The sequence below is a fragment of the Camelus bactrianus genome, chromosome X, assembly GCF_048773025.1.
Source record: "Camelus bactrianus isolate YW-2024 breed Bactrian camel chromosome X, ASM4877302v1, whole genome shotgun sequence".
Classification (NCBI taxonomy): Eukaryota; Metazoa; Chordata; class Mammalia; order Artiodactyla; family Camelidae; genus Camelus; species Camelus bactrianus.
Genome location: NC_133575.1, coordinates 65,125,982 through 65,152,662, shown reverse-complemented (window position 1 = coordinate 65,152,662; position 26,681 = coordinate 65,125,982). Strand labels below are relative to the sequence as shown.

General features: G+C 36.3%; 1 protein-coding gene across 1 annotated transcript in view; it reads right to left on the bottom strand.

Moving 5' to 3' along the window:
- The window catches only part of SH3BGRL (SH3 domain binding glutamate rich protein like), a 70,276-nt gene that overhangs the window by 12,290 nt on the left and 31,305 nt on the right, over positions 1 to 26,681 (bottom strand). The window lies entirely within an intron of this gene.

Genomic DNA, 26,681 nt, shown 5'->3' with positions numbered 1-26,681 from the left:
ACACACACATGCATGCATATGCAGAGGTTGTATTTTTGTCCTTGTAACTTGTTATGAGTAATTTTCTCTCTCCTCACACAACCCCAGGAAAAAAAATTCTCAACTTCTCCCAATACGAACTGGAATCTCTACAGGCTATTTAGATCAGAGTACAGAATGTCCTCCTTTAAAGATCTGTTACAGCCCAGCAAAATTTGCAGCAAGATAATTTTTCTAATAGGAATCCTATTTCCTTATTAAATTATAAAGTCAAGCTTTCATTCATAAACATAACATATACCTTCTTTTCAATTTTGAGGATAAACAATGGAAAAGTCAGTAAAATAATCAGGAGTGATGGAAGGTTCAATTAAATCAGTGGTTCTCAATCTCCATGATACAATAGGGAGTGTTCAGTTTGTATGAAGTGTGTCAAGTAATTTGTCCATTATTTGTATATTTACAAATTTAAGTAGATAAAAAGATGCCCCATAAATATGGTACTTTTAGGCACTTGGCATTCTAACAGATATTTCTGAATGAATTAAGAGTTAATGTTATAGCTAATATGCTAATAATTATACATGGCCCTGGGTGAGTGTCATCTGTCATGTTTGTGTGGGAGAAAAAAGGCAAAGGACCTTTAAGATAAATGACTTTTTGAAGCCTTTCCCACCTTACTGAATGCTTATATGTTCAGAGCACTGTTCACTGTTTGCTGAGTTAAGGTGGTGGCCAGGCCTAGTATCACTGAACATTACAGTAAACCTTCACTGATATCTTTACCCTCTAGCCATCAACTGTGGACCACAAGTATTCCTCCCATGCTCTGGAACTGCCTGACAAGTACACATGCCTCCTAGCATGTTCTACATCTTTGTAAGGCTGACCAGAATGGGCTATAATAACACTTTTTTTAAAAAAGTTGTTATTTTTTAAATTTTATTTTATTTTTATTTTTTAATGGAGGTACTGGGGATTGAATTCTGGACCTCCTGCATGCTAAGCACGTACTGTACCACTGAGTTATAATCACCCCCCACATAATAACACTTCTTAAAGTAGAACCTACTTTAGGTAGAACCTGCCCTGGTGAACATGAACAATTGTCCATCTTTGAATTGTCAGGAAATGTAAAAAACATTGTTTTCTAAATTGATCATATCTATAAGTCTAAAATTTCACATATCAAGTTTATTTCTAACAAGCGACCTTTTATATATAAAGAGTTAGTGCCTACAGGCACATGTTCACTTCAATACATCTTAATATTGGATGACGCTAATTTCCTAATTCCCTGGGGGAACTTAAAGGAACACAGTCAACAGATATGACTGAAAACCATACACTGCCAGAGCAATTAGGAATGAGTGTCACAAAGATTCACTAAGGAATAAAATTTAAATTTCTTATAGGAAAAGAAAGTAGTCTGGAATTACAAGGTTACTGACATTCTTTTCAGCACACAAATGCATTTGCAAGTGGGCAATGGCACTGTAGGAATTTAAATCAATCTTTTTGAAAGAGCAAACCACACCCTTCCCCTCCACCCAAAGAATGCCAAGTTATTTCTGCTCACATGTCAGGGTTTGAGGTTCAAGGTACCCTTCCTAACAAAGGCACAGAGCAGGGCTGCTGAACAACTGTTGTCTACAGGAAACAACTTGTCTCCAGCTAGCTTCAGTAAGTTTCTTGTCTGTCATCCCAAGGGTCAAGTTCCTTTTAAAGGAAGGAAACTGACAAGGTTTCTGCTTTAGAAGGTGCCCATGTGAATGTTCAAATTCCAAAGGAAGACCAAAATTTCAATAACCATGCTTCAGATGGGAAAATAAAAGTCTCTTTTATGAAAGTATCAACCTACAATAAAACATTCAATCAAGATGGAGTTTTGTCTTGTTTTCTAATCAACCTGTCACATTTTTCTCAGTTGACACTTTAATGAATATTGAGAGGTTCCAGCTGTAATGCAATAAAATCTAAGATGGTTGTCCAAAACTGTATTTAATAGCTATTCAACAGTATTTCTTGGGTGTCTCTTAAGTGTGTAAGAAATTTATTCAATTCTTTAAAATGTCTAAAGAAAAATAGCAGAGATTCCCTCTTAAAGTTACAATCTACTGGAGGGATTAGACATAGATATATTAAAAAGTTCATTTACAACATGGTATTTAAATATGAAGCTAAGCCAACCATACAAGATGGTCAGAAGGGTCAAGTGAATGACAAAGCCAATGAATGCAAGGAGCTTAGAAGAGAGAGCAAGTGCTTACTGCTATTAGCAATGCCACTTGGACTAAGCTCAATAATCACAGCACAATATGACCCAGTAATACCATTCCTGGGCATATATCCAGAAGGAATCTTACTTCAAAAAGACACCTGCACCCCAATGTTCATAGCAGCATTATTTACAATAGCCAAGACACAGAAACAGCCTAAATGTCTATCGACAGATGACTGGATAAAGAAGATGTGGTATATTTATACAATGGAATAGTATTCATCCATAAAAATTGACAACATAAGACCATTTGCAGCAACATGGATGTTCCTGGAGAATGTCATTCTAAGTGAAGTAAGCCAGAAAGAGAAAGGAAAATACCATATGAGATCACTCATACGTGGAATCTAAACAAACAAACAAAAAAAGAACATAAATACAAAACAGAAACAGACTTATAGACATAGAATACAAACTTGTGGTTGCCAAGGGGGTGGGGGGTTGGGAAGGGACAGACTGGGATTTCAAAATTTGTAGATACTGGCAGGCATGTGCAGAATAGATAAACAAGATTATACTGTATAGCACAGGGGCACAGGGAAATATATACAAGATCTTGTGGTAGCTCACAGCAAAAAAAAATGTGACAATGAATATATGTATGTTCATGTATAACTGAAAAATTGTGCTCTACACTGGAATTTGACACAACATTGTAAAATGACTATAACTCAATAAAAAAAAGTTTAAAAAAAAAACAGCACAAATGCCTGTATACTACATCCATCTATACTGCATACAATCTATGGTTTTAGAGCAAGCATGATGTACCTAGTAAAATTTAATATAACTGGCTAGCTGTGAAAACTGAACCCACAAATATTATAGCATATTGCACTAGAACAGTGACAGTTCAGAATTTACAAAGTAAACTTGGAAACTTTCTAAATGGATGCTCACAATTTCTACGATTAAATTTTCACACATAATTGAAGTCTATAAATGACTTGTGTGGGTGTTTATTTTGTCTTTTTTAAACAGGTTATAATTTGTGACCCAGTCAACCTCTGCAAAGAGAAATTTAGATACAGATTCCCTCCAAATGGTTCTGTTTATTTCAAATGCTGCCCCAAGAAGGGCTACTCTAATTTATAGGAAAATAATAAGGCTGTCTTTGCTTAGCCAGTGCCTATGGATTTAAGAGTCGGGTGAAGGAAGAAGGAAGCATGAATAGAATTTAAAGCTGCCTTTTCAGTTTTTTACTTATCTACTTACAAAATACACCTAAAAGGAAAATCAAATCTAAATCCCCAGTTTGTTTGGTACTAGACAACTGCAGTGTTGCTACTGTGTAGTCATTTGGTCACCAGAGAGATCTATGTGCATTTTTAAATGAATACTGTCATGAGTCCTTAAGCCACTGGCTTCCTACTGCTTTATCTAATGGTACAACCACAGCAAGAGATGCTTGTTTTCAGCTTGTCTGTTTTGCGACATTTAATAAAAAATGCTTTTGTCACAATCAGCCATGTAAAACTTGTAATTCATATCTCTTTACCAATAAGTCTGCAACAAATCTAGGTTAATACGACCATTAAGACTTTTCTTCCTAAAAAAATAATTTTCTTCCTGATCTCCCACCTCCACCCCTAGCTCCCTGGAATTCTCCTGAGAGATGTTCCAAGATGTGGCAAGAAGAGAGCACAAGGTAAGGTTTGCTACTTTACTGCTGCCAAAATAAATAAATAAATACTAGTATCATTTTCCCTTTTAGTTGCACTTCTACCACATTATGTCTAAAAAGATGTTAAGGCCTAAGCAATTTCAGAAGTACAGCCTAGTGTGAAAAGAGGAGAAGGTAGATATTTAAAGGTAGTTTCTCAAAAGTAGCTATGTCTTAAGGTGGTCACAATAAAATACATTCATGTCTATCATTCTGGATTAAAAAGGCTTTCCTTGATCAGTTCTAAATAATCTCATCTATCTAGTCCTTTCTTATCTGGAGTTTTTTCCAGAGTCAGAAGGAAATTTGGTCCCTCTCCAATTCCTTCAGAGATGGCTCTATGTGTAGACCCAGGAGGCTGTGAAATAAGAAGCACTGGGAGTACCATCTACTTTAAAATTCAATTCTTCTGATGCCTGTAATCCTACCATTACCAATTCACTACTTTGGTCTTCCTAGAAAGCGCAGGCAGTGTGCATGTTTGGAGTGAAGGGAGGGACTACCTGGAGAGATGCAGGTAAGGAAGACAGTGAACTTTCTTTGTCTGCCCTAGAATTTGGCCCAGAGTTGTCCTTATATAAATTCTAACCAAAAAGGCGGCAGGAATGGCCTCCCCAGAGGAAATTTCCAAGCCTTATTGTATGTTAGTACTGGGTTAGGCTTTGTATCAGATGAACAACTTTAAGGAGAAAGGGAAACTAAGATTTGCTGAGTGCTTACTGAGTACAAAACTCTTTGTGAAGACATATACATATATCCGTGAAATCTTTACAATAATTCTGAAGCATTAGCATGACTATTCTCATTTTACAACAAAGGAAATTTAGGTTCAGATAGGTTATGAAACCTGTCCAAGAAAAATGATCTATTAATTGGCTGTACCAAATTACAAATCTAAAGCTATCTGACAGCAAAGCCCTATCCTTTTTCACCACATGCAGTACATATTAGAATTCCCAATCTAGCTGGGGAGATAAGACTGACATACAGGAAAGAGTTCCTTCTAAACTATGTGATACAGAATAGAAAGACAACAAAAATTGAGATACGTTCTCTTCCAAATAGCCTTATTTAGTGAATTTGATTTCCTAGTTATTATGGGCTCTTTCCCCTTGACCAGTCTAAACAGACCCCAATGAATTTCTAAGACCACAAATTTGTGAGTTTGCTTGCACACAGGCAATAAGCACACAGGAGACCCGAATGGCATATCATGAGGCCTTTGGTTTCTTGTTGACTGCACTGAGACCAAGGTAGTCAATGCCTTCCCCTTTCTAAGAGCTCTGTCACTTAATAGTTCTGAGTGGGCAAAGTTGGTATGACCCTTCCCATTATTTATTTTTTAAAATAAGCAAAGTACCCATCACTTAAAAATAAAGTCCAACAATCTTTTCAAAGAGCAAAATGATCTGAATACAATGCACTACTCACTTGAAAGAAAAACAAGCTTTAACTGAGTCAGTAACAAACAGAGGGACTGAAGTTCCTTCTGACTCTGGGAAAGAGTATGGACAGAGAAAAGTTCCAGGTAAGAAAGGGCTTACAGAGAAGATTATTCTATTTCATTTAGTCAAAAGCCCTTTTAATCCAGAAGAGGAGCATGACTGTATTTTCACCTCTTGCAGGTGAACTTCATCCCCGCATAGTCTTATCAAATGCACACGCTAAGAGAAGCATTAGCAGATTAATAAATAATAGACATAAATTTGGCCAAAGGTTGAAAGCCACAAAATCAAAACAAATACTGTAATCCTACTGCTGCTACACTGGTTCCTTGTGGCCAATTTTGACCCTATCCCCTATCCCCTACTGTATAACTTTCAAGGTTCTTCATACTGTTCTATCTACCTCTCTAAAAATATGCATTCCTCTTCCACCTCACATCAGAACAAGCTGCCTTTATTCTTCCCTGAGTTTTCTGTACCCAAGAACTTAGTGCTTTTTCTCTTTGTTCCCTTCATCTGCAAGTCTCCCTTCTCTCAACTAATGCAATTCTAATTTATTCATCCAGGTTCACTCAGTCTGTGAAGCCCTTGGTGGCAACTCCAACCTTCTCCCTCTGACCTCCTACAGTCAGTATCACCCAGTTGGAGCTTAATCAAATAGTATCAATGCTTGTTAATCTTTTCACCTGTCAAATTCTTATCTCTTCAGTTCCTTAGTTGATAAGCCACCTGGAGGCCACACCTTATGCCTATGTCTCCTTACTTAATGCTCATCTCCAGGCTGGACCCAAAGTAGACAATGCTTACTGATCTAACAACTTCATTTTAAATTCAGCACCACCAAAAACTTTTTTTTTTAGTTTTTCATTTTAATAAACTTAAACTTTGGAATAATTCTAGATTTACAGAAAATTTGCAGATATAATAGAGTTCTCATGTAGCTCTTACTCTGTTTCCCCTATTGTAACACTTTAGCTCACAGTGGTACTTTTGTCACAGCTAGGAAACCAATACTGGTACATTGGTACAGTACTATTAGCAAATGCCAGACTATTTGGATTTCATTAGTTTTTCCACTAATATCCTTTTTTCATTTCAAGATCCCTTCCAGGATACCACATTCCATTTAGTCATGCCTCCTTAGTCTCCTCTGGCCTGTGACAGTTTCTTAGACTTTGCTTGTTTCCCATTATCTTGACAGCTTGGAGGAGTACTGGCCAAGTAATTTGAAAAATGCCCCTCAATTCAGGTTTATTTGATGTTTTTCTGATGATTAGATTTCCAAACTGTTTTCGAAGCAAGCTAATAAATCAATTATACATCAATAAAGCTGAAAAATATATAGATAATAATAATCCCAGCCATATAAAGCAAGAAAAGCTCTCCTTTTGCAACTCTTACATCATACTAGGAATCTGACAATACTTTCTAGGAAAGTTTGAAAAAAGTCTGATGGCTATAATCAGGCTATGAGAGCTTATTCAAAAGTAATACACATCATATTTGAGGCTGACTGCACTGAATTTCTCATAGATTAAATGTTATCTGGAAATATGTCTTCAAAAGAAATTCCCTGGATTAAACATATCATGCATAAAATTAGATTGATGGGTTCTTCTAAAGGGATTGGAGAAAATGCCATTTGTTAATGGGTTTTAGTTATATTTTACTCACCATTTTCAATACCAGATATTTCTCACACCCTTAAAATACTAGTGACTATGGAATGTACATTATGACAATATAAATTCCAATTACCTAAGATTTGAGTGCAGAGAGATATTGTTGATGATTACTGTTTGCACATATAATCTTGTTCATCCCCAACTAGCAAAGTAAGTCTTGATTCTCCAAATTACCACTTGGATGGAGGTTCCTCAAAAAACTAAAGATACTTACCATATGATTCAGCAATACCACTCCTGGGAGACTTACCATATGATCCAGCAATCCCACTCCTGGGCATATACCTAGAGGAAACGTTAATTCAAATAGACACATGCACTCCAATGTTCATACAGTGCTATTTACAGTAGCCAAGACATGGAAACAACCTAAATGTCCATCAGCAGATGACTGGATAAAGAAGCTGTGGTATACATATATACAATGGAATACTACTAAGCCATAAAAGAGAATAAAATAATGCCATTTGCATCAACATGGATGGACCTGGAGATAGTCATTCTAAGTGAAGTAAGCCAGAAAGAGAAAGAAAAATGCCATATGCTATTGCTAATACGTAGGCTCTAAAAAAATACACAAATGAACTTATTTACAAAACAGAAACAGACTTACAGACACAAAGAACAAACTTATGGTGACCAGCAGGTAAAGGAGGTGGGAAGGCATAAACTGGGAGTTTGAAATTTGCACCTCTTGGGGAATGATAGAAATGTTAGGTATCTTGATTGTGTTGGTGGTTTCACAAGTGTATACATTTATCAAAATTCATCAAATTGTACATCTGAAATATGTGTAGTTTATTGCACAGAAATTATAACACAATAAAGTTGTTTAAAATTTAAAAAAATAAAGGATAGTTGATTAATTTATCGCCATTTCTCCATTTGACAAAATACAGTAAGAACAAGCAAATACAGCCCTCAGAAATCTCCAGAGCTAAAAAGAGCACCTCTGCTAGCACATTCCATAGTAGGGAGATAGATAGCAGCTGTTCTGGGCAAAGCATAGATGAATTAAAGCTCAAAAGTTTCACAAGATTTAAAGCTTCTGGGCGTTCATCCAGCATAGAGAGATGCTTTGGGGTATTAGAAGGTACCCAGTAATTATTCCCAAATTCACAGGAATTTTAAGTTGTAGTTGTGTTCAGACAAGACTGGAAGAAAGATACTGTCTTCTTATTATTCATACCAATTACAACTATCAGTTATAAAAAGCCAGTTAAGTGACAGCTGCTAAAGTAGGTGTTTTGATATATTATTTCATTTAATATTCATAATAATCTTGGAAAGCAGATTTCATTACCTCCATTTTACAGATTAGAATGTTGAGGCTCAAAAAGGTTAAGTAAATTTACCCAAAGTCACAAAGTTAGTGGGTGGTAGGACAGGCATTCAAACCTAGATGTCCTGAACTACAAAGCTTAAGTTTGTTCCAATACATTTCCATGTCTAACTTCAAGATATTTTTGGTATGGATTTTTTCTCTTAAGAGATTTTTATATAAGGTAAATAAGCTCTTACAAAGAGTAATACCACTTTTTGATGTGTTCTTACTATATAATTCTAAATTCTACTTAGCAGACAGTGATTTTGCTTCCATTATTGTCCAAATGAGTATGCACACAATTTAATCAATCTTCACATGATTATGAACAAGAAGTGACTGGAATACCCAATTCCAGCTCTAAGATCCTCTGTTGCTAGGAAAGGATTAGTGTCAGAACCCTGCTGAGGTAACGTTAGAGACTACCATTTAATCAAGAATTCAGTTCATGAAGTGGCCAAGATGACAGAGTAGGAAGACACTGAGCTCACTTCCTCCTGTGGGCACACCAAAATTACAACTACTTACAGAGCAACTATTGATGAGAACAACCTAAAGACTAGCAGAAAAAATCTTATACAAAGAAGAAACCACAGAGACAGATAGGAGGGGTGGAGATGCAGTGTAGTCAAGACCCACAATCCTGGGGAGGTGACCCACAAACGACAAGATAATTACAATTGCAGAGGTTCTTTCTGAGGAGTAAGGGGTCTGAAATGCACATAGGGCTCCTAAGCACAAGGGTCTTGCACCAAGAAGATGAACCCCCAGAATATCTGTCTTGATGGCCAGTGGTGCTTACTTTCAGAAGAGCCAGAAGGCTGTAGGAAACAGAGACTCCACTCTTAAAAGGTGCACACAAGAGTTCACACACTCCAAGACACAGGTTGAAGCAATTATTTGAAAGGAGCTGGGTCAGACTCACTTTCTGATCTTGGAGAACCTCCTGGAGAGGCAGGAGGCAACCAGGACTCACCATGAAGTCAAATATGTTAGCAGGAGCCATTTTGGGGAGCTCATTCCACTGCAAGGATACTGGTGCTGGTAAACACCATTTTGGAATCCTCCCTCTAGCTTCTTAGTACAGGGATCTGGCTCTGCCCACTAGTTGGTCGGTATAAGTCCTGAGATGTTGCAAGCTAGCAGCTAGCCTGGTGAGGACATAGACCCACCTACCAGCAGGCCAGCTGCAGTAGGATCCCCTGAGAACACAGCCTCCCTGGGAGCCAGCCATACCCATCAGAGGGAACTGGAACTGTCCCCATGAACCAGTGCCCAACACCAGCTCCAGGATCCCTGGACCCCACAGCCAGCTACCTAATGCCCTGGCCCTGCCAACTGGCACTGGGCCCAGCTGGCACACAAACTGGGACTCCTCGGGCTGTGAAGCCCGCCATGCTAGGACCCAGCCCCACTCACCATGGCCAGCAGCCTCTACACTAGGTAGGGCCAGGCAATGACTGGACCAGAGGACAATCATGCCTACCAGTGCACCCACAGTAGTCAACCTACCACAATAGAAGGGCCCATACAGCCCACATAGAGGACACCCCAAAAGCATATAAACTCTGGTGGCCAGAGAGGACTGTGCTGCTGGGCCCCAAAGGACATCTACAACAAAAGGCCACTTCTCCAAATATACAGAAATAAAAACAGAATTGAGCAAAAGGAGACAACAGAGGAATATGTTCCAAATGAAGAAACAGGATAACATCCCAGAAGGACTAATGCAAGGTAATGATGGTAAAGATGTTCAAAAAAGAGGTTCCAACCAACAACACAGAAATAACAAAGGATCACAAGAGATTTCTATGAACAATTATATGCTAGTAAAATAGACAACCTAATAGAAATGGACAAATTATAGAAATGTATAATCTTCCATGACTGAATCAGGAAGAAACAGAAAATATAAACAGAGAGATTACTAGTAATGAAATTGAATCGAAAAAAAAAAAAAACATGAACAAAGAAAGTCCAGGGTCAGACAGCTTCACAGGTGAATTCTACTGAACATGTATGGACAAGTTAAAACCTATCCTCAAATTATTCCAGAAAACTGCAGAAGAAGGAATGCTTCCAAGCTCATTCTGTGAAATCAGTATCACCCTGATACCAAAACCAGACAAAGATATCACCAAAAAAAGACAATTACAGGCCAGTATTACTAATGAACATAGACACAAATATCTTTATCAAAATATTAGCAAACTGAATTCAACAATATACTAAAAGGATCATACACCATGATCAAGTGAGATTTATCCTAGGAATGCAAGTATGTACAGTTCAACACCTGTACAGAAAATCCTACAGATGCCACCATAAAATTACTAGAACTCATCAATGAATTTGATAAAGTTGTAGGATAAAAAATTAATATACAGAAATCTGTTACATTTCTATACACTAAAAGCAAACTATCAGAAAGAGAAATTAAGAAAACAACCCCATTTACCATCACACCAAAAAGAAGAAAATACTTAGGAAACCTAGCTAAGGAAGTTAAAAGACTGTACTCAGAAACTTATAAGACACTGGCACAAACAGATGGAAAGATATTCTGTGTTCATGGACTGGAAGAATTAATATTGCTAAAGTGAATGTACTACCCAGGGTGATCTACAGATTCAATGCAATCCCTACCAAAGCACCAATAGCATTTTTCAACATAACTGAAACAGATAATTCCACAATTTCTATGGACATACAAAAGACTCTGAATAGCCAAAACACTCTTGAGAAAGAAGAACAAAGCTGGAGGAATCACACTCCCTGATTTCAAACTATACTAAAGAGCTACAATAATCAAAACAATATGGTACTGACACAAAAACAGACACATAGATTACTGGAACCAAACTGACAGCCCAGAAATGAACCCATACTTATATGGTCCATTAATCTACAACAAAAGAGGGAAGAATACACAATAGGGAAAAGAGCCTCTTCAATAAATGGTCCTGGGAAAACTGAACAGCTACATGCAAAAGAATCTAACTGGACTACTTTCTCACACCATATACAAAAATAAACCTAGAATGGATTAAAGACTTAAATGTAAGACCTGAAAGCATAGAACTTCTAGGAGAAAGCATAGGCAGTATGCTCTTTGATATTAGTCTTAGCAATATTTTTCATTTTAGGCAAGGAAACAAAAACAAAAATAAACAAATCAGACTATATTAAACTAAAAAGCTTCTTGCTCAGTGAAGGAAACTCAACAAAATGAAAAGCCTGCCTTCTTAATGGGAGAAAATATTTGCAAACAATGTGTCTTATAGGGGTTAATATCTAAAATATACAACTCAACATTAAAAAAACAAGCCAATTAAACAATGGACAGAGGACCTAAATAGACATTTTTCCCAAAGAAGACATACAGATGGGCAACAAGTACATGAAAAGATGCTCAATATAACTAATCATCAGGGAAATGCAAATCAAAACCAAAATGAGATATCACCTCATACCTGTCAGAATGGCTACTATCCAAAAGACAACAAGTAAGTGTTGGCACGCATGTGGAGAAAAGGGAAACATCATGCATTGTTTGGAATGTAAACTGGTACAGCCATTATTCAAAACAATATTGAGTTTCCTAGAAAAATTAAAAATAGGATTATCATACTATCCAGTAATCCCATTCCTGAGTATTTATCCAAAGAAAATGAAAGCAGTAATTTGAAAAGATATATGCACCCCTATATTCATTGCAGCATTATTTACAATAGCCAAGATACAGAAGCAATCTAAGTGTCCCATCAACAGGTGAATGGTTAAAGAAGTTGTGAGATATATATATATATATATATTACATATATAAAAATATACACACACACACATACATATACATTACTCAGCCATAAGGAAGAATGAAATCACGCCATTTGCAACAACATGGATGGAACTAAAGGGCACTATACTAAGTGAAATAATTTGCCAGAGGCAAGGGGAAGGAGCAAGGAGAGAAACAGGTGTGGGAGATTAAGAGTAGACATTTCCAGTTACAAAATAAATAATTCAAGGGTATAAAACCTACAGTTTGGGGAATACAGTCAGTAATTATGTAATATCTTTGTATAGTGACAGATGGTGACTAGACTTATCATGGTGATCATTTTGAAATGTATAGAAATATTGAATTATTATATTGTGTACCAGGAACTAACAGAGTGTCATAGGTCAATTATACTTCAAAACTAAACAAACCAACAAACAAGCACATAGAAAAAGAGATCAGACGTGTGGTTACCAGAGGCAGGGGTTGGAGGGAGGGGGAAGTAGATGAAGGTAGTCAAAAAGTACAAACTTCCAGTTGTAAGATAAATAAGTACTAGGTATGTACTGTACACCATGATAACTGTAGTTAACACCGCTACATGATATATTTGAAAGTTTCTAAGAGAGTAAGTCCTAAAAGTTCTCATCACAAGGAAAATACCTAAGAAATATAATCAACACAGCTATATGTTATACATGAAAGTTGGTAAGAGTGTAAATTCTAAGCATTCTCATTACACAGAAAAAGGGTTTTTTCTATTTCATTAATTTTGTATCCATATGAGGTGATGGATGTTCACTAAAATTATTGTGATAATCATTTCATGATTATATAAGTCAAATCATTCTGTACATCTTAAACTTATACAGTGCTGTATATCAATTATATCTCAGTAATACTGAATAAATAAATTTATAAATAAATAAATAAATAAATAAATAAATAAATAAATAAGATAGTTGCATCTTTCTGTGAAAATAATAAAAGAATGCAGCTTCTAAGTACACGTTGGGCATTCAAACCATTGTTCTTACCCTGACATAAGTAAAAATAAAATAAAATAGATAATATTTATGATCTCAAGGAATTTATAAATTATAATTATAAGTTTATAAATGCCATACTAGCAGACTATTTAAGCAATGGGATCTAGTCATTCATTAATCAAAGTCTGGTCCCTTTCTGAGGCAGGAAAGTAGGTGGATTAGGACTGGGCTGATAAAGGGAAACAAAGGGACATAGATCCCACTTTAGGGTGTGCTAACAATGGACTGCAGACTCTGATATGTAGCAGGTCCCTCTCTGTATTGCACCAAATTTAATCTTACTCTAAAGTAATATAATTATAAAATAATAATTACTATTGATTCAGTGTTTTTTATGAGCCAGGCACTATACTAAGCTCTTTACATGCTTACATTATTTATTTATCACAATAACCTTACGAGCTGCTGTTATTTTCATTCCAGATTCACAGATAAAGAAACTAATGCTCAGATGGATTAGAAACTTTCCAAAGTACACACTTGCCTGAGATCTGTCAAAGTAAAAAGCACCAGTTAAACATTAAACATAATGAATAGCAAAATAATACATTACCATACTTGTTATCTCATGCTAATTAGACTACCTGTCAACTTAATGAAGTATCCTTCCGTGCAGAAATGGCTCATAATTCTTTTGTATTACTCTTAATTCCAAAGTTTGGCCAAAAGTAAGAACAAGAAAAACTGTTGGTTATTTTAAGGATTTGATACACAGGGTAAATTTTCCTAAATGACCCCTTCAGTCCTTTCCCACCATGAAGTTCTGTGATAATGAAACAAAGAAACATGACACAAGCAATAAAAGCCTCCTGGAACTTTAAGACTTGATAAGAAAAAAGTTATAGCAAAGAATCTGTATTAATTCCATTGCCTATATTAAAAAAAAGTTTTATCTCAATTTAAAATTGTCATACGGTCAAAAAAGTATGAAGTTAAAAACATTCCAAAGAGCTTCCACAAAAGTATCAGTGACTTGTGTCCAAAGGTGCCTAAGGAAATGAGTGCTGAGGGGGAAATAGGGTAACAGGTGCTCTAGGGTGCTCTGTCAGCTTTGGGAGTGCCCTTAAAGCAAAAGCTTTCCTCGAAACAAATCACACTGTTATAATCAAATATCAAAGCTAAATATTTAACAAGTATTAGTCTAACATAAGTGGATTTTATGTTCCATAAAATTTCAGATTAAGGTTGCACTAAGAATTTAAAGGTAAACAAACCAATTCATTACAGCCTCTACCTCCCGGCCCTAATCACTATCATCATCAACTCATTACAATGAGTTCCTATACAGATTTCATTCTTCTTTAGGAGAACTTTGTCATAATAGAAGGAAAAGAATTTGATTAGTACATGAAGAGGTATAAAAATGCTGGTGATTTTACAGTCGGCAAAGATGTTCTTCAACTCGCCACCTCTCTATGGAACAAATTCTGACAGGAAGGAAACCTAATTACACAAACCACAGCTTTCTCCTTGAGCCACACTTCCTGCAAATGCTAAAGGGCTTCTAATCCCAGTCAGATTCTCCAGGCAGCCTTCCCATATAAGGATAAGCAAAAACACACAAATCCTCCAACAAGCTGATGTAAGGTCACAGGGCAGGCATATGAGAACCAAATATGGTAGTTAAATTCTCCAGCTCACAAAAGATACTTAAAAAGAAAAAGGCTATGACCATCCACTACAAACCATAAGTTCCTTAATCACAAGAAAAGTAATAAGCAATTAATCTAATTTTATTAGTGTTAGCCGGATGACAAATATGAGCTACTCTACCGTATTTTACACCAGCTCTGCATTTTCCTTCTTTTCCTTTTCTATTGCAGGGAAGGCTACTGTGAAACGTGCAGCTAAAGTGGAAAACAGGGTATTGCATCTAAATAAATAAATTAGTTCATTCTGCCCCTGTAAGAAAGAAATACAGATTTCCCAAGTGCCCCATGAGAATAGCTTCTGCTCCATTGTACAGAAGGCACTGTCCTACACTATGACTAAGAAAAATGTCCATATAAGTGACATCATTCAGTACTAAGGTTAATTCCTGAGGGGATCCTTGTCCTTATTTGAACTCCAGGATAGAACAACATAAAAAGAAAATAATTTCCTCTACTTCTCACTACCAAAACCTTATGATTAACAGCAGGTAAGATATTGTCTTTCTTTCTAATGATCATATATTTCTAACTAGAATTACCACATGACTTGGTAATTTTGAAAGCTATTAATTCAATCACAGTCAAATAAAACCAGAAGCATTTTGGGGCAGGGTCTAGCTCAGTGGCAGAGTGTGTGCTTAGCATGCAAAAGTCCTGTGTTCAATACCAAGTACCTCCATTAAAAAAAAAAAAGTAGATCCTTGCTTATCTATTTTATATATAGTAATGTGTGTCTGTTAATCCTCAAACCCTAATTTATCCCTCCTTGCCCTTCCCTCTTTAGTAACCATAGTTCATTTTCTATGCCCTTGAGTCTGTTTTTGGTTTGTAAACAGAATTTTTATCATTTTTTAGATTCCACATATAACTGATACCATATGATATATTTGTCTGACTCTATCTGACTTACTTCACTCATTATGATAATCTCTAGGTCCATAATCTTGAGAGATTATGCTGCAAATGGCATTATTTCATTCTTTTAATGACTGAGTAATATTCCATTGTGTGTGTGCACACATATATATATATACACATATATATATACACACATATATATATACTACTGTATAGCACAGTGAACTATATTCAATTTCTTGTAATAACATATAATGGAAAAAAATCTGAAAACAAACAAAAAATATATGTATGTATGTGTATGCATAACTGAATCACTTTGCTGTATACCTGAAACTGACATTGTAAATCAACTATACTTCAATAAAAATTTTTTAAAAAATAAAAAAAACAAGAAAAGTTAAATTGCTTATTTGCAAATAAAAAATAAAAACTATTTTTAAAAAAGAAACAAAAATAAAAAAAGCATTTTGAGAGTGTGCATCAAAAGTCATGGAAACATTCATATTCCTTGACCTAGTAATTTGATTTCTGGATTCCTAGGCTAAGACATAATCCAAAAAAGGGTAGAAATTGTGTGCCTGAAGAGATTATGTAATTTTTTCGTGTGTTTTGTGGGTTTTTTTTTTTAACATTTTTTGATTGAGTAATAGTCATTTTAAATGCTGTGTCAAATTCCAGTGTAGAGCACAATTTTTCAGTTATATACGAACATACATATATTCATTGTCACTTTTTTTTGCCGTGAGCTACCACAAGATCTTGTATATATTTCCCTGTGCTATACAGTATAATCTTGTTTATCTATTCTACAGTTTGAAATCCCAGTCTGTCCCTTCCCACCCCCCACCCCCTTGGCAACTACAAGTTTGTATTCTATGTCTATGAGTCTGTTTCTGTTTTGTATTTATGTTTGTTTTTTTTTTAAGATTCCACATATGAGTGATCTCATATGGTATTTTTTCTTCTCTTTCTGGCTTACTTCACCTCGAATGACATTCTCCAGGAACATCCATGTTGCTGCAAATGGTGTTATGTTGTCAGTTTCTGTGGCTGAATATTATTCATTGTATAAATATACCACCTCTTCTTTATCCAGTCATCTGTTGATGGACATATAGGCTGTTTCCATGTCTTGGCTATCATAAATAGTGCTGCTATGAACATTGGGGTGCAGGTGTCATTTTGAAGTGGGTTCCTTCTGGATATATATGCCCAGGAGCGGGATTCCTGGGTCCTATGTTAAGTCTATTCCTAGTCTTTTGAGGATTCTCCATACTGTTTTCCACAATGACTTTCCTTGCTTCCCTCTCCCACTCTTAATGATTTAGATGTCTTCTTTTACAATTTTGTGTTTATTCTATTTGTAATTCATGGTAGTTATCACCTTTCCAGTTATGAGTTTCTCACTTTTTAGCATCTTGCTTCTTTTCTATTTAGAGTAGACCTGCCAATATTTCTTTTAGCATGGGTTTAGTGTTGCTAAACTCTTAGTTTTTGCTTGTCTGTGAAGTTCTTTATCTCTCCTTCTATTCTAAAGGATAGCCTTGCTGGACAGAGTATTCTGGGTTGCATCTTTTTTTCATTCTGGAGTTTGAAGATGTCTTGCCACTCCCTTCTGGCCTGTAGTGTTTGTGTGGAGAAATCAGCTGAAAGCTTTATGGGGGTTCCCTTGTAACTCACTCTTTGTTTTTCTCTTGCTGCCTTTACGATCATTTCTTTATCCTTGACTCTGGCCATCTTGATTATGGTATGTCTTGATGTGGATCTGTCTGGGTTCTTCCTGTTTGGGACCCTCTGAGCTTCCTGTACTTGGATATCTGATTCCTTCTTTAGGTTTGGGAAGTTTTCAGTCATGATTTCTTCAAAAACTATTTCAATCCTCTTTGATCTTTCTTCCCCTTCTGGAACCCCTATTATGCGTAGATTGGCATGCTTTATATTATCTCATAGGTCCCTTATATTTTTTTCATTGTTTTTTATTTGTTTTTCTCTCAGCTGTTCTGATTGGGTGCTTTCTGTTGTCCTGTCTTCTAGGTCACTTATTCCTTCCTCTGCATTATCGAGTCTGCTTTGTACAGCCTTTAGGTCAGCTCTCATCTCAGTAAATGAGTTTACTAATTCTACTTGGTTCTTCTTTATAGCTTCTATTTCATTTTTGACATATTTTATATCTCTAAATACTATTTCTTTTAGTTTATTCAGTACTTTGATCAGTCCTTTTTTTGAAATCTTGATCTAGTAGGCCATCAATGTGTATTTCCTTGATCGTGCTTTCAGGGGATTTCTCTTGATCTTTTAATTGGGAGATGTTCCCCTGCTTCTTCATATTGCTCATATCTCTCTGGCACTGTGGCCAGTGGGCGGGCAGGTGACTCCCCCTCCTGATGTCGCAGTCAGATGCTGCACTCAGGCAAGGCAGGTGGGCGGATCGCGCCCCCTCCCAGCACCGTGGTCAGTTGTTGCATTCTTGCCACAAAGGCGGGTGGCCACCCGCCCTCTCCCAGCCCCGTTCGCTCCGTTCGCTCTGCTGTTCAGTATAGCTGCCTGCTCTGCCTTAGGTCGGAACTCCGTAGGCGGGCTCAGAGAAGACCGCAGAATGGCCCCTCCCCTGCTCCCTGCCAAATCTCAGCTCCTTGTTTGTCTTGACAGCGCAAGTTCTCTGAGGTGCCAGGGCAGAAAGATCCTATCTGCCTCGGGCTGTAAATAAGTCTCAGTCCTGCCTAGTAGGTTGCAGAGCCCCTGGTTATGGATTCAGGTCTCGGCCCTGCCTCCGCCCGCGTGCTTCACATCGGAGGAGATGGTGGCTGTGGCTGCACCCGACCTCTCTTCTCATGAGAAGCTTCAGTAATGGCGCCGCGGGTCTGAGGAGACAAACGCTATGGTGCCCCTCCCCCCAGGGCACACCAGCCTTGTTGCTTTGCTTTTTTTGCAATTTATGGGGGACCGAGGTTGTTCTACTCTGTATCCTGTCCCTGCCACAGTGCACAGCAGCCTGCAGTCCCCCAGGGCTGCCTCAGTCTAGCTGCCCCAGTCCTCCGCCCGGCTCGGACAGCCTGTCCTGGCCCCCAGCTGCCAGCTCATGTCTTGGGCTGGGTGTCGTGGGGACCCTTTGTGCCTGTTTAACTTAGTTCTGTCTGTCAAGGGGTGCTCGGGGCAGATCTGAGCCTTGGAGGCTCCCCCTCCATCCTGTTGGCCTCTCCATTGGAGGGGGTAGACCCAGCAAACAAGCACTATTTCTCCTTTGCCTCTCCCTCCCACGGAACCGATCCCGCACTGTTTTTTTTTTTTTTTTCTTCTTTCCTTTTCTCCTATCAGATTTTTGGTGTCTTTGTCTTTTGAAGAGGGTGATGTTCTGTCGGAGTTTGGCAGGTGCTCTGGTTGAGTGGGTCCATAGATGTGAGTTTTGGTGTATTTGTGGGAGAGGGTGAGCTACAAGCATCCTTATACTCTGCCATCTTGCTTCTCTCTCTTTCTTCATGTGTTTTGTTGTTGCTGTTGTCATCATTAATTTGTTTGCTTTTTAGTGGTGGAGAATTGAAAGTTGCCTGTATATCCAACCATTCAGACTTGGTTAAGTAAACAGTGGCATGGTCATTCAAAAGATTCCTATGAGCACATTAAAACTGACCACTCTACAATTATGTTGCAACAAGGAAAAATAGTTATGATATAAAGAGTGCAAAAAGAAATCTAGAGAATCATGTTTTTGCTGATCCCAACTATGGAAAGGAGAATTGTGTATGCTTTTTAAAAGACTAGATAGGAATTTAAGTACAATTATTATGACCTCTTAGTGATAGCAGGAGTGAGTGCTTAACACCTTGCTCAGGTGGGTAATTGAGGTGTGTCGGGATTACTGGATTAAGGGAATCCTCTTCCAAATTTTTCCAGTGGTATTATGTTGCTCTGTATAATTTTTTTAAATATTAAAAAAAAAAAACAATTCTTGTATATGGAGCTTGTAGCAGGGGAAACACAATATAGTAGAAATACCATTGACTGTGGAACCTATGGCCCCCCCTATGATCCTCACCTCTTGGCATTAATTTCCTTATAGAATTCCCTAACCTGGAGTGTGAGCAGGACCTGTTACTTGCTTCCAATCAATAGAATATGGCATAATTAAACTTTTAAGTTTTTGTACAGCAAAGGAAACCATAAGCAAAACAAAACAACAACCTACATAATGGGAGAAAATATTTGCAAATGATGCGACAAAGGTTTAATTTCCAGAACATATAAACAACTCATACAACTTAATAGCAAAAAAGCAAACAACCCAACACAAAAATGGGCAAAAGTCCTAAAGAAGCAATTCTCCAATGAAGACATACAAATGGCCAATAGGCACATGAAAAAATGCTCACAATCACTAATTATCAGAGAAATGCAAATCAAAACTACAATGAGGTATCACCTCACAGCAGTCAGAATGGCCATCATTCAAAAGTCTAGGAATGATAAATGCTGGAGAGGCTGTGAAGAAAAGGGAACCCTCTTACACTGCTAGTGGGAATGTAGTTTGGAGCAGCCATTATGGAAAACAGTATGGAAATTCCTCAAAAAATTAAAAGTAGACTTGCCATGTGATCCAGCAATCCCACTTCTGGGTATATATCCAGAGGGAACTCTAATTCAAAAGATATATGCACCTCAGTGTTCATAGCAGCACTATTTACAATAGCCAAGACATGGAAACAACCTAAATGTCCATCAACAGATGACTGTATAAAGAAGAAGTAGTATATTTATACAATGGAATACTACTCAGCCATAAAAAAGAATAAAATAATGCCATTCGCAGCAACATGGATGGACCTGGAGATAGTCATTCTAAGTGAAGTAAGCCAGAAAGAGAAAGAAAAAAAAATATATCACTCATATGTGGAATCCAGAAAAGGAAAAAAGAAAAAAAAGCATACTATGAACTCATCTACAAAACAGAAACAGACTCACAGACATAGTAAACAATTTTATGGTTACTAGGGAAACGGGGTAGGAAGGGATAAATTTGGAAGTTTGAGATTTGCAAATGTTAGCCACTATATATAAAAATAGATTAAAACAACAACAACAACAAAAAAACAAGTTTCTTCTGTATAGCACAGGGAACTATATTCAATATCTTGTAATAACCTTTAATGAAAAAGAATATGAAAATGAACATATGTATGTATATGTATTACTGAGACATTGTGCTGTACAACAGAAGCTGACACATTGTAACTGAATGTACTTCAATAAAAAATTAAAATTAAAAAAATAAAATATGGTAAAGGTGATGTGTTGGGATGCCACTCAACACAAGGCTTTATCTTTCCAGCTAACTCACAGTAGAGTTTATCTCTCCTTTGTTGGCTACAGAGAAGCAAGCTGCCATTAGTACTACAGCCTCAAAGAAATGAATTCTGCCAACAACCACATGAGTTTGAAGGTGTATTCTTTCATAGTGGAGCCTCCAGATGAGAAACCAGTCCCAACTGATACCTTGATTGCAGCCTTATAAAGGACCCAAGTCAGCTATACCAGACTCCTGACCTACAGGCACTGTGATATAATATGTGTTGTTTTAAGGCACTAAATCTATAGTAATCTGTTAAACAGCATAGAAAACTAATACAGAACCCAACAACTGACTTGGGTTTGAATCTAAGATCCTCCATTTATTATCTGTGTGATGAAGCAAGTTGATTAATCTTTCTAACTCTCAAATGCTTCATTTATTAGTTGAGAGTAATTTAATACCCACCTCCCAGAACTGTTGCATAGAAAATTACAGATGAGAGAAGCAATATGCCTTTAACGCTGACTGCCACAAAATATGCTAGATTGTAAACTATAAGCTCTCTCAGGGCTGAAACTTTATCTATCTTGCTCATCATTTTATCCATTGCCTATAATCATATCTGACTCATAGCAGGTGTTCTGTAAGTATGTAGCTAATGAATAAATAAATGAAGGTAAGTTCTCAAGGAAATGTAGCTACTTTAAATATACAAAAGGAACTGTAGTTATACATAATTGAAAGAGAACACCCCCTAGGAATAGACTTACCATATGAACCAGTAATCCTGCTCCTGGGCATATATCCAGAAGGAACCCTACTTCAAAAAGACACCTGCACCCCAATGTTCATAGCAGCACTATTTACGATAGCCAAGACATGGAAACAGCCTAAATGTCCATCAACAGATGACTGGATAAAGAAGAGGTGGTATATTTATACAATGGAATACTATTCATCCATAAAACCCAACAACATAATGCCATTTTCAGCAGCATGGATGTTCCTGGAGAATGTCATTCAAAGTGATGTAAGCCAAAAAGAGAAAGAAAAATACCATATGAGATTGCTCATATGTGGAATTAAAAAAAATACAAAACAGAAACAGACACATAGACATAGAATACAAACTTGTGGTTGCTAAGGGGGTGGGGAGTAGGAAGGGACAGACTGGGATTTCAAACTGTAGAATAGATAAACAAGATTATACTGTATAGCACAGGAAAATATATACAAGATCTTGTGGTAGCTCACAGTGAAAAAAAATGTGACGATGAATATACGTATGTTCATGTATAACTGAAAAATTGTGCTCTACACTGGAAATTGACACTACATTGTAAAATGACTATAACTCAATAAATAATGTTAAAAAAAAAGAAAGAGAACCCCTGACTTCAAGGTATTAAAAAACAATGAATTACACCATGGTGCATCAATCACAATAGAGGATAATCTTTCTGGAGCAGTATGATAAGGATATGCATATGCAGATAAGGTGCCAGACTCTGGAATTAAACATAAGAAAATTGTATCTGCACAATTCAATGTAACCTTTGATAAGCTGCTATTAATATCAATAGAAACTATACATGAAGATGATAAAGAGATATTTAAATCAAGCAGTATAGTCACTGGTTAGTCAGTATAAGGTGAGTGGTTTGTAAAATGCTCAGCTGATCTCTGAACATTCATAAAGTCTAGTGACTTTCCTCACTCACTTCACGGGGCTCTGAGAAGCTTAATGAGCTAGTTAGTACATCCAGGAAATGTTTGATGGATCACTCAGAGACTATAAATGTCTCCATGAGAAACCACAGAAAGATGCAACTATTTACTGCATTACAGTAAAATCCCAGAAGTGTTGTGCTCAGAAAAAAAGTGTCTACCAAAGTAAGAAAATTTATCCTGATAATAGCCCATAAAAAAAGGTGCTTTTAATGTAAGAGAGTCTAGTAGAAAGTTGACTGACAGTTAAATATTGTCAAGCAATACATTCCTTTTTAACTTTTTTTGAAGAATAATCAATTTACAATGTTGTTACTTTCTGATGTACAGCATAGTGATTCAGTTATACGTATATGTATATGTATATATATTCCTTTTCATATTCTTTTAATTATAGGCTACTACAAGATATTGAATATATTCCCTGTGCTATACAGTAGAACCTGTTGCATATATATATATATATATATATATATATATGTATATGTATATATATATATAGAGTCAGTTTACAATGTGTCAATTTCTGGTGTACAATATAATGCTTCAGTCATACATGAACATACATATATTTATTTTCATATTCTTTTTTACCATAAATTACTACAAGATACTGAATATAGTTCCCTATACAGCATGAACTTGTTGTTTATTTTATATATAGTAGTTAGTATCTGCAAATCTTGGACATTCAGCTGGTGTTCACTGTAAAAATCCACCAATATTTGTTTCTGTGAAAAAGGGAAGGCCAAAAATATTGTTAAACAATGGGAAAGGAAGTCATTGACTCAATCTCTGAAAGTCCCCCAAATCATTTTATGAAGGAAAACAGTAATACACAAAGACACATGCACATTCTCAGAAATGCGATTTCTAATGACTCTAAGTTGAAAGAAACTAATTTCTCCACTTCCCTTTCTTTTCTCAGAGGAAAAGGAAGCTGTTTTACATATGTCCTATTGATTTTCAACCCAAAGACATCTCTTTGCTAGGACCAAATTCTCTCTCAGTACAATAAAAATATTTTAAGGTAATGACTTTTTCAATTTCAAGAGTCATATTATAATAGCAATAGGCAGAAGTGGGACAAAATATAAAAAATGATTCAGGGAGATTTGACCTATTGCTAATGGCATTACTCAAGGTAGGGAGAGAATCTCAATCTAACACCAATCATGAAGTAAAGCATCAAACACAGGAAATAACAATAATCTTTTCACAAGTTGATGAAATTAATGAAAATGACAAGAAATGTCCCAATTCAACTTCTTTAAATTCACTTACCCTTAAAATTAATATTCTATCATATGCATAATAACAGGAGATATCAAATCTTTGTACACATTATCTAATGGGATAATTTTCACAAATAATTCTGTCAGATTTTAGATCACAGAGTCAACTTTGCAAACGGTTAAAACTTTAACTAATTAGAATGTCATATAATGAAAGAAACAAGCATGGCTTTACTTTCATACTGAAAACAAGTTAACAGCCACCCAATTTAAAGCTAACTCTTAGTTACAGTCTATTTAAGGTAAAGGATTTTAACTGGCCTTACACAAACATACGATTGCTTTTTTTTTTTTTTTTTGCTTTTTTTTATAGAATTTGCAAAAATATCCACAAAGGAATGTATATTACTAATGTTATTTAACAATCTAAAAGTTGTTCATATGAATGCTTCTTCAAGGTTAAGAGAGAATGCTTGGTCTGGTTACCTTAATACACATGCACACAAAAACTGCATGTCCCTGGTCACCCTCTAGACCCTTCTGGGAAAATAACTGTTAACCACATCCAGCTGATGATGAGTCCACAGCATAATCCTTACACCTAAAGGGCCGTCCATGACTTCAGAAAACACAAAAACAAACAGACAAAAAACCCCAAATACTACCATTTCAGACTACCGTAGCTGTAGTACTGATTATTTTCCTCTATAGTTGATGAGGTGATTAACATTTCATTACAAAGGAAATTAAACACTTTCCTTTCAAGGGAGCATGGCAACTCAGAATTCTGTGTCCTGGCCCGAACAAATGCATTTGCCACAGGAAAAATAATTAGTCTGAAGCCTTAGCTGAGCAGTGTGCTCCAGATAAACATTCCAGAGAACAAACACTGTGAGTGCACTCCCAGACTCAAGCCATAAAGCATGTGCCAAACCACCCAGCTGAGAACAGCTGCCAGGTATTACCTAATTAGTTAAACAAGACCAGGATCAAATGGTCCAAGAAATTAACCAACTAGCAAGCCAAGGTTACTAAAACAAAAGAGGCCTAGGTCATGTAGTTCTGTAGGGCTCATTAGTGAGTTTTCTGTGCAATTTAATTTGCTACAATTGTTATTTGGACTATGACTGTCAAGGATAACAGGAACAGAAACTGCTGTCAACGATGCTGTACACCAGAAATTGATACAACATTGTAAACTGACCATACTTCAATAAAACAAACAAAACAAACAAAAAAGGGAATGGTGAAAGATCTGATATTTTTCCTCCACCTGCAAATTAATAAGTAAACCTGCCACAGCTTTAAGGATGGTGGAAGAAAACATGAGATTTTGGGATCATAGCAATAACAGTAGCCACAGTACAAGCATTTTCTTGTACCCGTTCCTTGATCCTCAATTCCTACAGGGTGATACAGGGGGCCAGGTGGGGGAACATTTATCTTTCATACTGGGCTGTAAGCAAATTTTCCTTTTGCTTTAGAGAGAGACACTATTTCATCTTTCAAGACTGTTTGCATCCTTGAAAAAAAAAATACAGGACAAATGTAGTCAGTGCCTCTGCTCACAAGATGTACACAAATACAAGAGATGAATGGAGAACTGTCCGCCAATATCTACTGTGCACAACCTATTTGGCTATTATAGAGTTCTCAGCTCTTGTTTTACACATTAATGAAGAGAAGCTAATCTCAACATCAAATGTAGTTTTTGGGTGATGAAACTGTAATTCACCACCTGGTGGAACAGAAAATTGTGTGAGTTAAGTTGTATAGCAATTCAATTAAAAACAGAAATCATGGATTCTGCAAGAATCCAGCAGATCAAACTGAACTCTTCTATCTCCATGGATAACACATTCATTCAGCAGTCTCTTATAAGATGGGTTGTTTATTTGTAAAATCAATTCTTGTGACCAGTGTTACATCTTCAACTCCTTTCACTTTAAAAATCAAATATCCATACATGTGCCAAAAGACAAAAAGTAAATCATGACCTCATTTTAAAGTCTAGACAAGCTGCAAAGCATTTAATTCTCTCAGCAAACATGCTTTTGCCTTAAGGATTTTGATACTGATTCAGGAAATGATTTGTTGAAATGAATCTAATACTAGTCAAGTTTTAAAAAGGAAAAAAAAAAAAAAAACCTGGCAGTCATCTCCACAAAATCCTTATTGAAAGTAAAGTATATGAAAGAAGGACTTCAATGTCTGGTGTTATTGTAAAATGTTATGTAAGCATAAATGCTTTTTTATTTTGTTCTGTTTTGACTTTAATCAATATTAGAAGTTAGTATAAACTGTGAGGAATATAAATTGCAGAAATTAAAATATTCACTTTACCTTATGATATTTTTTGAGATCAACAGCCAATTTTATTTTTTGTATATATACCTTTTTATTGAAGTATAGTCAGTTTACAATGTTGTGTCAGTTTCTGGTGTACAGCATAATAGTTCAGTCATACATACACATATATATATTCATTTTCATATATCTTTCACCATAAGTTACTACAAGATATTGAATATACTTCCCTGTGTCATACAGTATGAACTTGTTGTTTATCTATTTTATATATATTAGTTAGTATCTGCAAATCTCAAACTCCCAATTTATCCTTTCCTGCCCTCTTTCCCCCATGGTAACCATAGGTTTGTTTTCTGTGAGTCTGTTTCTGTTTTGTAAATAAGTTTGTCTTGTTTTTTTTTTTT